Source organism: Ursus americanus, unplaced genomic scaffold (genome assembly GCF_024610735.1).
Source record: "Ursus americanus isolate L20-20 unplaced genomic scaffold, mUrsAme1.1.p SCAF_199, whole genome shotgun sequence".
Classification (NCBI taxonomy): Eukaryota; Metazoa; Chordata; class Mammalia; order Carnivora; family Ursidae; genus Ursus; species Ursus americanus.
Window position 1 is genome coordinate 45,396 of NW_028273781.1, and position 12,269 is coordinate 57,664.

Consider the following 12,269-nt stretch of genomic DNA (forward strand, 5'->3'; position numbering starts at 1 on the left):
CCCTACAATCTGTATTCATGGTCTACTCCCCCATCTTTGTGTGAATCCCTTAAGGCTAGAGGTTATGCTGTATTGATTTCTTATGTATTCCATTTCTCCTTTTCCTCTGGATCCTAATATTGTGCCAGGCATATACTAGGCTCTCAATTACAGTTTGTTCAATGAATATCGTTGATGTTTCTGATTAGTTATTAAAGTGGCCTGTTCTGAAACCTCACTTGAAGGCTTAAGTAATTCATTTGTATCATGGTGACCTCGTATTTACCCAGGCCTTCCTAAATATTCACTGATGAATCCTTATATTATTTATCTGAAGTATTCAAATTTCAAGATGCTTATGGCATGTCATGTTTGTTAAGAGCTTTAGTTTTCTTGTTGCAGCAAATGTTGAGAAATCGTTCTTTTTGATGGCTGAGTGATATGCAACATGGACAGGACTGGAGAAGATAATGCTAAGTGAAATAAGTAAAGCAGAGAAAGAAAATTATCATATGGTTTCACTCATCTATGGAATATAAGAAGTAGGAAGATCGGTAGGAGAAGAAAGGGAAGAAGAAAGGGGGGGGTAGGCAGAAGGGGGAATGAACCATGAGAGACTATGGACTCTGGGAAACAAACTGAGGGCTTCAGGGTGGTGGGGGAATGGGATAGGCTGGTGATGGGTAGTAAGGAGGGCACGTATTGCATGGTGCACTGGGTGTTACACGCAAGTAATGAATCATGGAACTTTACACCAAAAACTATGGATGTACTGTATGGTGACTAACATAATAACAAAATATTATTTTTAAAAAAAGAGCTTTAGTTTTCTTGAGTATCGTTAGAAGATAGGGATGCAATTGCTGGGAAGCTAGAGGCACAGAGAATTAAGAGCATCATTCAAGATTGTAAAGTAGTTATGGAAGGAAGAGACTCCTAGGATGAGCTTCCATGCTTCTATGACCCCAGAAGCCAAAGGACAAATACAAAACAAAACAAACAAACCAAAAAACCTGATGAAAGCTCTAAAGGGAAACCCAGATCAGGTTGGATATGAGAACGGATGTTGACCTGAATTGGGTAACATTTCTTTGCTGTCTGATTAGTGACTTATTTCTAATGTGCATTTGTTTTTATTTTTAGCATTGCAGTGTCGGGATGGCTATGAGCCCTGTGTAAATGAAGGAGTGTGTGTTACCTACCACAATGGCACAGGATACTGCAAGTAAGCTTTTCTCTGTTTGTTTGTTTTTTTCCTTTTTATACATTTTATTTTTCCTCAGTGGAACCCTGGACAAGATTTGGTTCTACTAATTCTATTTTCAGTACTTCTGTGAAATGTTACTGGATCTTTAACTTTTCTGCTGTAGTCTTTGTGGGGGATAAGGATGGAAGGATGTAGATGTCAGATAAATGGTTAACAAGAACTTCTTATTATCTTATCACTATCTTTTTCATTATGAAAAAGACTTTTCAGTGAGTGGCTAGTTAATGTATGTTGAGTACATTCTTAGAATCACTCCTCAACATGTTAGTTACGATCTTGTTTTTAAGTCAAACCACAATAGATACTAACTTTAGTTCTGCCTAGCATAAGTGAATATTACAACATGAAACTATTTTTCTAGTTTAAAAAAGTCTAGTTCCTAAAAGAGACCGTGAGAAAGATGCAGATGCACCTGTAGGGATGGGATGGGGAGCAGGCACTGTGGAAATGTCATTATATGGGTTTACAAGACAAAGGGTATGGACAGGATTCGGGAGTATAGGCTGGTTCTTAAGAGCATTTTTTCTTTTTCTCCAACACCTAGTTTAGCTATACTTTTTGTTTCTTTGAGGAGGCCTGTGAGATTATCTCATAAATAGCTCCTCTTTGTGTCCTGTGGACCACATTTTTTTCCTTCTGGCTCTAGCTCAATGGAAAAAATTTTTTTTAAGATTTTATTTATTTATTTGTCAGAGCACACGTGCACAAGCAGAGGGAGAGGCAGGCAGAGGGAGAAGCTCAGAAGGGAGTCCCAAGTGGTACTCTGTCCCAAGGACGCTAGGAGCATGACTTGAGCCAAAGGCAGACACTTAACTGACTGAGCCACCCAGGTGTCCCTCAATTGAAAATTTTTGACAGAAATATGTATCCTTTGTACTTATATCATGGAAAATAAGATTGATCATATAACTTTTCTTTAACACTTGCATAGGGTATACTTGTTCTCTGCTTTGGTAGTAGTACTTGCTTAATAAGCATTTTAAATGAGTTTATGCAACATGCTTTTCTTTCTTTTCTGGATATTTAATTGAATAACATAAATATAATAATGATATTGGTTCCAGTCAAGTCCATTCTGACACCAGGATCTAAGTGCCTTTTTTTTTTAAAAAGATTTATTTATTTATTTATCGGAGAGAGAGAGAGAGCGTGCAAGCCTGCACGCACAAGCAGGGGGAGCAGCAGGCAGAGGAAGAAGCAGGCTCCCTGCTGAGCAGGACCCTGAGATCATGACCTGAGCTGAAGGCAGACACTTAACCTACTGAGCCACCCTGGCGTCCCAGGATCTAAGTTCTTTAATGTCATAAGTGAGGATTCTTGCAAGTCGGGGAAGATGCTCTTGAGCAAAGTGACAATATTTTAGGCTATGATGACAGTAGAGTTGTTTTTTAGTTAAAGATTTTTATTTATCTGAGAGAGAGAATGAGAGAGAAAGCACAAACAGGGGAAGAAGGGCAGAGGGAAAGGGAGAGGCAGGCTCAGCAGGGAGCCCGAGGTGGGGTCTTGGGGACTCAGGGGATGCAGTGGACCCGGGGGACACAACCTGGGGCTCGATTCCAGGACCCTGGGCTCATGACCTGAGCTGAAACAGCCGCTTAACCAACTGAGCCACCCCGGCACCCCAGATGACAGTAAAGTTTCACCGTAGGTTGTTTGGATTGGAATAAAGATAATACTGGAAATGAAATGTTTTTTGTGACTGATAATGAGCCGCTCATGTAGTTTTTCTAACTGGAAAATAAAAAACAAAAACATGTGATGTAGTCTTCTCTCCGAATGGTAACACAGCTGGAGATAATAAAGGGGAGGAACTATTGAGTTAGAACTGGCTACCAAAATCTTCAGTCCCTTTTTGGCACCTGCTGTCATAGATCCTTGCTTTATTCTATCATTCAGCTCTCTGTGGTAGTTAACCCATTAAATTATGATCATTTGTGGATGTGTTTGTTTCTCCTACTGGATTTTGAGGTCCTTGTCTTATGTGTTTTTGTATAGTTAGTGCTTAATATAGTGCCTGGTATGTAGCTAGAGCTTAACAATGCGTTTCTTGAACCAAAAGGTGCTCGACAGATTTCCTCATTCACATGTTTTTTAATCTATGTCTTAAATAAGAAGGTACTGTCCTCTCCTCTGAGAATTTTATTTGCTTCACACAGCATCTAGGATGGTAGTACTATACCGAGAAGCACTTTAGTTCTATTTGGACATAATTCAACGTGGTGACTTACGTAGGGGGAATTTCAAGTAGGTTCTAATTGTTGGCCTACATATTTGTGGTCTGCTGTGGGAAGAGAGACTAGTCTCTGAGCACTTCCCAGGAGAGGACACCAAGGGTCACTTTTGGGAGAAAAGGGATTTGTGGGCTGTTAGTCTCAAACTCTCCAACCAAGGTGAGAGAGACAAAGTTGCCCCTGATTTCTAGAAGAAGCACTGCTAGGGAAGAGGGAATTCACTTTGTGGTTAACAAAAACGGAGCTGCCCCAAATCTGTCCATGGATGCTTATTAATTGTTGATGGGATAGGTTGCTTATGGATATAGTTCTGGGCAAGCCCCTCAGATGTCTTCCAACCCTTTGTGAGGGAAACAAGCCCTCTGAGAAAGGAAAGTAAGGAAAAAAGTGGGCAAGACTGTCCTTTTGGGAGACCCATATGAACAACAAAACTTGTAAAAAGAGAGTATTTCTCTGTGTCGGTAAAAGCAATATTAGCATCTTTAGGAGTGGCAGTGTCAACATAAGTGGACACAGGAAAAGCAAGAAAAATATCAGGGAGGCCAACTCAGTCATCCCTACAATGCCACAGGATGTAAAGCAAAATTTTAAGCAAAAATAACACCTGCTTAGCAGATCTTTAAGTATATCTTCACGAACTTTGCTTTTTTCCTTGGAGAAAAAAGGTAATTCAGCTTGTTCAGTAAATATTATTTTCCCAAAATGGTAAATGGATATTAGAACACTTAGAAGGTCTATAAAAATTACATCAGACATGCAGGGCATATGATTATCTTTTTGTTCATGAGATTGCTTAGTAGATTAAGAAAAGAAAGTTGAAGCCAAATTCTTTTTACAGGGGGTTGGGGGTGGGTATTAGTGGAAAATGTTTTAAAGTAGAAGGTATCTGACTATCTGCTTAAGGAGCATAATGCTACTGATTCAGCTAAAATATAATGGTTGTTTATAGAAATTATAGAAATCCTTGATAAGATCACATTGACAGATGAGGATAAGTACTTTTAAAGGTTAGTTTTGTACCCAGCTCAACTGTTTTTTCTCACTGTTAGGAGCCTAAATATTCTATCAGTCTATGATTAGACTGGGATGCCAGACAAGGAAAACCTGTGTAATCTTGCATAAAACTCAATTATTGTTCCTAAATAGTTGTTGTCAGATCTTAATAAAGCCCTCTCGCTACAGAGAGATAAGACATTTTATTCTCTCCCTTGGGAGAGAGGGAGGTGTAAATATATAATTAAGTTTGGCTGTCATTAATCACTTTCAAGTTGTTTGTCTCAGGCTTTCAAAAATAAAACATTCCAAATCCCAATGTGATTGAAAATCATGGGTAACTGAAGTTCACTAGAATGTTGGGGGAGGGTAAGGTTTTGATTTGTAAAATTCACAAGATGTGCGTTTTTTAAGAAAAAGATTTTTATTTATTTATTTATTTGACAGAGAGAGAGAGAGAGAGAGCTAGAGAGCGAGAGAGGGAACACAAGCAGGGGCAGTGGGAGAGGGAGAAGAAGGCTTCCTGCTGAGTAGGGAGCCTGATGTGGGGCTCGATCCCAGGATCATGACCTGAGCCGAGGGCAGACGCTTAACGACTGAGCCACCCAGGCGCCCCAAAGTGTGCATTTTTAAGGATATATTTATCGTAGTTATTTAAAGTTCTTATCTATCAGTTCTTAACTTCTGGGTTGTCTTTGGGTATGTCGGTATCAACAGCTCTTTCTGTTGACTCTGGGTACAATTTCCCTTTACTTCTCATTTATGGTAGTTTTGTTATTTGCTGGACATTGTGAGTGATGCATTTTAGTGTTTACCTTCCACTCAAGAATGGTGAGTTTTGTTCTTACAGGCAGTTACATCACTGGAAGATCACCTTGATCCTATGAAGGCTTGGTTTTACGCTTTGCTCTGGCGGGTCTGTTTTGCCTTGAGTCTGACAGTATTGTGTCTTAGTCCTGGGATGTGGTCCTTACTCCCAAGTATGACCCCTCAAGGGGATCAATGGGAAGTGTGAGGTGCTTGTCAAGCCTGGTGTTTCCCAAACCCCTCTAATTTAGTAGGACCCGAATTCAAGCTTCTGACTTCCTAGAACCATGCTCAGCCTTTCAGCCAGCCTTCCAGCTCTTGCTTTCCTTTGGGTTCCTAAATACTTTGTTCATGCACAGCCAGGAATCATTTAAGGTTTTGTGTGGAGTCATATACGTATTTTAGGGCTACCTGCTCTGTGGTTCTGTCTTTTCCAGGATTTCTCCTCCTCCAGATTCTAGCTGCTTTGACAGTTCCAGATACCTTTGACTCTTCAGCCCAGTAAGACTTCCATTTTCTGCTTGCATTCTGTTCCTCATGTGCTGTATGGACTGAGGAATACCTTCAGGGAAAGAGCTATAGAAATGTAGGTTTCATATAGTTTGGTTTTCTGTTTTTGAGGCTCATATCCCAGTTTCTGCCTGCTTTGGTTACTCTTTGGTACCTTTAATATATTGTCTACAGTGTCTAATTATTGTAAGCAAGAGAGTTGATCTGATATAATTACTCTGCCATTATTTTTAATGATAAAAATTATCATTATAAAGGACTCTTCCAAAAAATTCTACATGCCACTTAGGAGGTAACTATAGCACAGTGTTTATTAAACACTGGAAAGTCACCAGGAGTTACTTAGGTACCTGTGAATGGGGGATTGCATTTGAGAGTCTCTGCTTTTTGCCAAAGTACCTAAGTAGGAACTACATTTTGAAGTAATCATTATCAAAGTAAATTATTTTTACTTTATGTTATCAAAGTAAACAAAGTAAACCATTATAAATATAAAATGTTATAAAGTATAACTTTGTTTCACAATTTACCAAAAATTGGTCTACTAACTGTAAGAAACATTCAACATTAACAACCAACAACTTTCCTGGCCAGGATTAGGAGTAATGTTGGTGGTCCAGGCCTCCTAAAGCCATTCAAGAAAACTGTAGCCATTGCCTTCTTTGTCCTCTTGATATGTTTCTATATAATCAGAAGAGAACAGAGACACCTGGAATCTTCCAGAGCCTGGCTTAGAGTAGAGGATGCACTATCAATATTTGTGTTGTAGTGGTGCTCTCCTAGAAAGGCATTTTTAAAAGTTAAGGCTGACTCAGTGTTTTCCCCTTTCACCTACCTTGTTAGTGCGTTCAGTGCTGTTCAGGGCAATATCAGATCAAAGAGATCCACTGGGAAAAATGTCAGCTGTTAAATCACTTTCTCTTTCTTTGCTGAAACTGGCTGTGCCAAGAAGATTCCTTCAAGTAGAGTGTCCTATTTCGCAGAAAGCATCATATATACAGTTCTTCTGGCAGATGCTAGCAGAAGCCTGGCCACTTTTCCGTAGTTCTTTTATCTTTACCGTAAAATGAAGAATATTGTCTTTTGCTCATTAAATACCTTTCACAGAGTAATGTTTCTTTTTTTTTTAAATAATGTGGTAGTTAAGAAGCTGTTAATTCAGGAATTAACTTATTGTATGCTCTTTATGTATACCACATATAACAGACAACTGAAGTCTGTGGTAGGAGTTGCAAGTAATTGATAGTGTTACCCCATTATTTCACACTCTTTGGGAAGTCATAAAATAATTATCAAATCATTAACCTGGGCTTTTTAAAGAGGTTCACAGTAAGTCTTACTAGACTAATGCAAAGTGAATTGTGAAATGACTGTAATGTCAGTGCAGAAACTGTTAGTGACTGGTAGGGCTGGGACCAGGGTGAGGTGAGTGAAGCTTTCAGCTCAGGTGTAAAATTTTAGAGGGTGTCAGAAAACCCAGTTAGCAAGATAAATAATATTTTAAGAGTCTCATGCTCTGCTGCCTGAGCTAGCCAGGCAGTTATACTTTAATGCAGTAGTTCAGAATGTCAGAATTAATGCAAAAAAACTGTGATAAAAATACCCAAATTTTAAATAAAGAGATCAGTATTACTGACTTTTCCTTTTGCCTCAGGCTTTGGTATGGTTCATTGTGGTACTGGTGTGTGGATTAAGGTATCTGAAAGAGCCCTGTCTGGTGACATGGAGAGGGCATAGGTTCTTATGCCAGATAGACTGCAGTTTGAATCCTAATTCTTGTTAGCAATCAGACCTTTGGCAAGTTAAAGAATATTATGCTAGCCAGTGTTTATTGAGCACTTATTATATGCCAGGCTCTGTGCTTAATTAACCTTTTTATATGTGTCATTGTAGTCCTCATGTAAGTTACATGTCTTAATATCCCTGTTTTACTGATGAGTATATGTGGAAACTCAAGGAAGTTAAAAAATTTTCTGAAGATCACATAACTTTTATTTTTTTAATTTTTAAAAGTTTTTTTAAAAGTTAACATATAATGTTATATTAGCTTCGGGTGTACAATATAGCGATTCAACACTTCCATATGTTACCCTGTACTCATCATGACAAGTACACGTCTTAATCCCCATCATCTATTGAACCAATCTCCTCCTCCCCTCTGGTAACCATCAATTCGTTCTCTATAATTAAGAGTCTGTTTCTTTAGGGGGCGCCTGGGTGGCGCAGTCCTTAAGCATCTGCCTTTGGCTCAGGGCGTGATCCCAGTGTTCTGGGATGGAGCCCCACATCAGGCTCCTCCCCTAGGAGCCTGCTTCTTCCTCTCCCACTCCCCCTGCCTGTGTTCCCTCTCTCGCTGGCTGTCTCTGTCAAATAAATAAATAAAATCTTTAAAAAAAAAAAAAAGAGTCTGTTTCTTTAAAAAAAAAGTTTATTTCTTGATTTCTCTCTCTCTCTCTTTTCCTATGCTCATTTGTTGTTCCTTAAATTCCACATATGGGTGAAATCATATGGTATTTGTCTTTCTCTGACTGACTTATTTCACTTAGCATTGTCCTCTCTAGCTTCATCCAAGTCATTGCAAGTGGTAACATTTCCTTCTTTCTGATGACTGAATAATATTCCGTTGTATATAATACCCCATCTTCTTTATGCATTTATCAGTTGATGGGACACTTGGGCTGCTTCCATTTCTTGGCTACTGTAATTAATGCTGTTTTAAACATAGAGGTGCATGTATCCCTTTGAATTGGTGTTTTGTATTCGTTGGGTAAATACCCAGGAGTGCGATTGCTGGATCATAAAGTAGTTCTATTTTTAACCTTTTGAGAAATCTTCATATTGTTTTCCATAGTGGCTGCACCAGTTTGCATTCCCACCAGTAGTGCAGGAGGATTCCCTTTTCTCCACATTCTTGCCAACACTTGTTGTTTCTCGTGTTTTTGGTTTTGGTTTTTTTTTTTTTTAGCCATTCTGACAGGTGTAAGGTGATATTTCCTTGTAGTTTTGATTTGTATTTTCCTGATGGTGAGTGTTGATGAGCATCTTTTCATGTGTCTTTTGGCCATCTGTATGTCTTCTTTGGAGAAATGTCTGTTCATGTCTTCTGCCCATTTTTTAATGGATTATTTGTTTTTTGGGTGTTGAGTTTTGTAAGTTCTTTATGTATTTTGGATATTAAGCCTTTTTGAATATGTCATTTGCAGACATCTCCCATTTGGTAGGTCGCCTTTAGCTTTGTTGATTTTTTCCTTACCTGTGCAGAAGATTTTATTTTGATATAGTCCCAGTAGTTTATTTTTGCTTTTGTTTGCCTTGTCCCGGGAGACTGTCTAGAAAAAAGTTGCATTTGTGTGATGTCCAATGTCAAAGAGTTTACTACCTGTATTCTCTTCTAGGATTTTTATGGTTTCAGGTCTCACATTTAAGTTTTTAGTCCATTTTAAATTTACTTTTGTGTATGGCATAAGAAAGTGGTCCAGTTTCTTTCTTTTGCATGTTGCTGTCCAGTTTTCCCATCACCATTTGTTGAAGAGACTGTCTTTATCCCATTGGGTATTCTTTCCTGCTTTGTCAAAGATTAAATGACCATATAATTATGGGTTCATTTCTGGTCTTTCTGTTCTGTTCCATTGATCTATGTGTCTATTTTTGTGCCAGTACCATACTGTTTTGATTACTACAGCTTTGTAATATAACTTGAAGTCAGAAATTGTGATGCCTCCAGTTTTGCTTTTCTTATTTTATTTTATTTTATTTTATTTTATTTGAGAGATAGCAAGAGCAGGGGGAGGGGCAAAGGGAGAGGGAGAAGCCGACTCCCTGCTGAGCAGGGAACCCAATGTGAGCTGGATCCCAGGACCCCGAGATCATGACCTGAGCCAAACACAGATGCTTAACCCACTGAGCCACCCAGGCACTCCTTTGCTTTTCTTTTTCAAGATTGCTTTGGCTATACAGGGTCTTCTGTCACGTTATAAAAATTTTAGAATTGTTTGTTCTAGTTCTGTAAAAAATGCTGTTGGTATTTTGATAGGGATCACATTAAATGTATAGCTTGCTTTGGGTAGTATAGACATTTTAACAATATTTGTTTTTCCAATCCATGAGCATGGAATGGCTTTCCATTTCTTTGTGTCGGTCTTCAATTTCTTTCATCAGTGTTTTATAGTTTTTAGAGTATAGATCTTTTAACTCTTTGGTAAGATTTATTCATAAGTATTTTATTATTTTTGGTGCAACTGTAAATGGGATTGTTTTCTTAATTTCTCTTTCTGCTCATTATTGGTGTTTGAAATGCAACAGATGTCTATACATTGATTTAATATCCTGTGACTTTACTGAATTTATCAGTTCTGGCAGTTTTTTGGTGGAGTCTTTCGGGTTTTCTATATATACCCGAAAACTAGTATCATGTCATCTGCAAATAGTGAAAGTTGTACTTCTTCCTTACCGATTTGGATGCCTTTTCTTTCCTTTTGTTTTCTGATTGCTGTGGCTAGGACTTCCAGTACTATGTTGAATAAAAATGGTGAGAGTGGACACCCTTGTCTTGTTCCCAACCTTAAGGAAAGAAAGTTTCTTAGTTTTTCCCCTTTAAGGATGATGTCAGCTGTGGGTTTTTCATAAATGGCCTTTATTATATTGAGGTATGTTCCCTCTAAACCTACACTGTTGAGGGTTTTTTATCATGAATGGATGTTGTATTTTGTCAAACGCTTTTCCTGCATCTATTGAAGTGATCATATGGTTCTTATCCTTTCTCTTATTGATATGATGCATCACGTTGGTTGATTCGCAGATATCGAACCACGCTTGCAAACCAGGAATAAATCCCAATTGATTTTGGTGAATGGTTTTATTAATGTATTGTTGGATTCTGCTTACTAGTATTTTGTTGAGAATTTTTGCATCTGTGTTCATCAGGGATATTGGCCCATATGATCACATACCTTTTAAGTAGCTGAACTGATACATGCTCTTGGAAAATGTGCTGTCACTCTAAGTCTCAGTTTGCCTATCAGTAAAATGGGACAAAATTACTTATTTTATTTTAATTTTTAAAAAATTTTATTTGTTTATTTGTCAGAGAGAGTGAGAGAGCGAATGCAAGGAGGGGGAGTGGAGGCGAGGGAGAAGCAGGCTCCTCTCCATGCAAGGAGCCCAATGTGGGACTTGATCCCAGGATCCTGGGATCATGACTTGAGCTGAAGACAGATGCTTAACTGACTGAGCCACCCAGGCATCCCCAAAATTACCTATTTTAAAGTGGGTAGTTCAAACAGGACTTTCTGAAAAGGAAATATAGGACATTGAAAGACTGAAAGTGACTCTTTAGATTAGGAATGTGATTATAACTCTACATAGTTTCTGATTTTAAACAGAGACAGTATTGTTAAGTAGACCTGGGCAGCTGACATATCTGAGTATTGAACCTGCTTGTAGCTCTGTGAGTGGACATGGGCCACGCTTGGCTAATGGTGCATTTCTGAGAAGTGGCCTTTGACTTGAAAGCTCAGTGCAGTTACTGCAGATGAAATATAAGAAGGCAGTGAAGGTGGGGATGGAGACTGCTATCTATTAAAATGCTCTTTGGTAGAGAAAACTAAATTGAAAAACTTGAAACTTCTCTCTTCTTTTTCCTAATGGAAAATGAACAAGTCCAGACAGGTTTTATGCAGCTGTGAAATTGAGACAGGTCAAATTCAACAACTTCTGATAAATTTTGCTGCCAGCCCAAAAGTCACACGTTGTTAAACATAGTGCCTTACATTTGCATAGTGAGTTACAGATGTACGGATATATGTCCCGTGAGGCTTTCCTTATTTAGGACATGAGATCTGGACACTTCAACAGTACCATTCCTAAGTGATTCTTCTTATTAACACTATGTGTTTGAAAAATACTTTAACAAATATATTAGGTCTCTCTGAGGAATTTTTTATAAAGTAAGTCTTAATTATCAGCTTCTTATACAACAATGGGATTCCCATACTCTTTTCAACTAATCTTTATTCTTCAGGTTGGAACCTTTATAAACTTCAGTGTTCGGTAAAGAAGTAGGAGAAGGTGATTCTTAAACTCTGCCTGTATCCTTTTTGCCTGTCTTGGGTCATTGCCAATAAGTTAAATCAACTAATTTTGTCCTGCAAACCTGGCATGAATAGATGTGGGTTTAGCTAGGCTTCTTTCAACACAGTCCCCAAGTTAACCGTAATCCTCTGTAAAGTTTCTTTCTTATTGTTCCATTGTGGCATGTCAGCACCATCAATTTCATGTAGGAATTCTTTTCTCCCCTTTTTTCTTGTGACTAAGCAGGATGAGAAATATTTTTCTTCCAGGATCTGGAGTAGCTTAATTAAGTACTTCACTTTAAATTTTGGCTGTCTATCTTTCATCAAGGCCAGCAAGATTGAATACAGAGGGGTGGGGATATCAGAATGTGATAAAAATGTAATTATCTAAAAATTTCTGAATACTTTTTT

General features: G+C 38.3%; 1 long non-coding RNA gene across 1 annotated transcript in view; it reads left to right on the forward strand.

The window, feature by feature from the left end:
- The window catches only part of LOC148106608 (uncharacterized), a 35,113-nt gene extending 23,068 nt beyond the window's left edge, over positions 1-12,045 (forward strand). Inside the window, exons 2-3 of the long non-coding RNA XR_015723684.1 lie at positions 1,123-1,204; positions 11,807-12,045. This is a non-coding gene — a long non-coding RNA (uncharacterized LOC148106608). The remainder of the gene's footprint in view (positions 1-1,122; positions 1,205-11,806) is intronic.
- Positions 12,046-12,269: the final 224 nt, after the last annotated feature.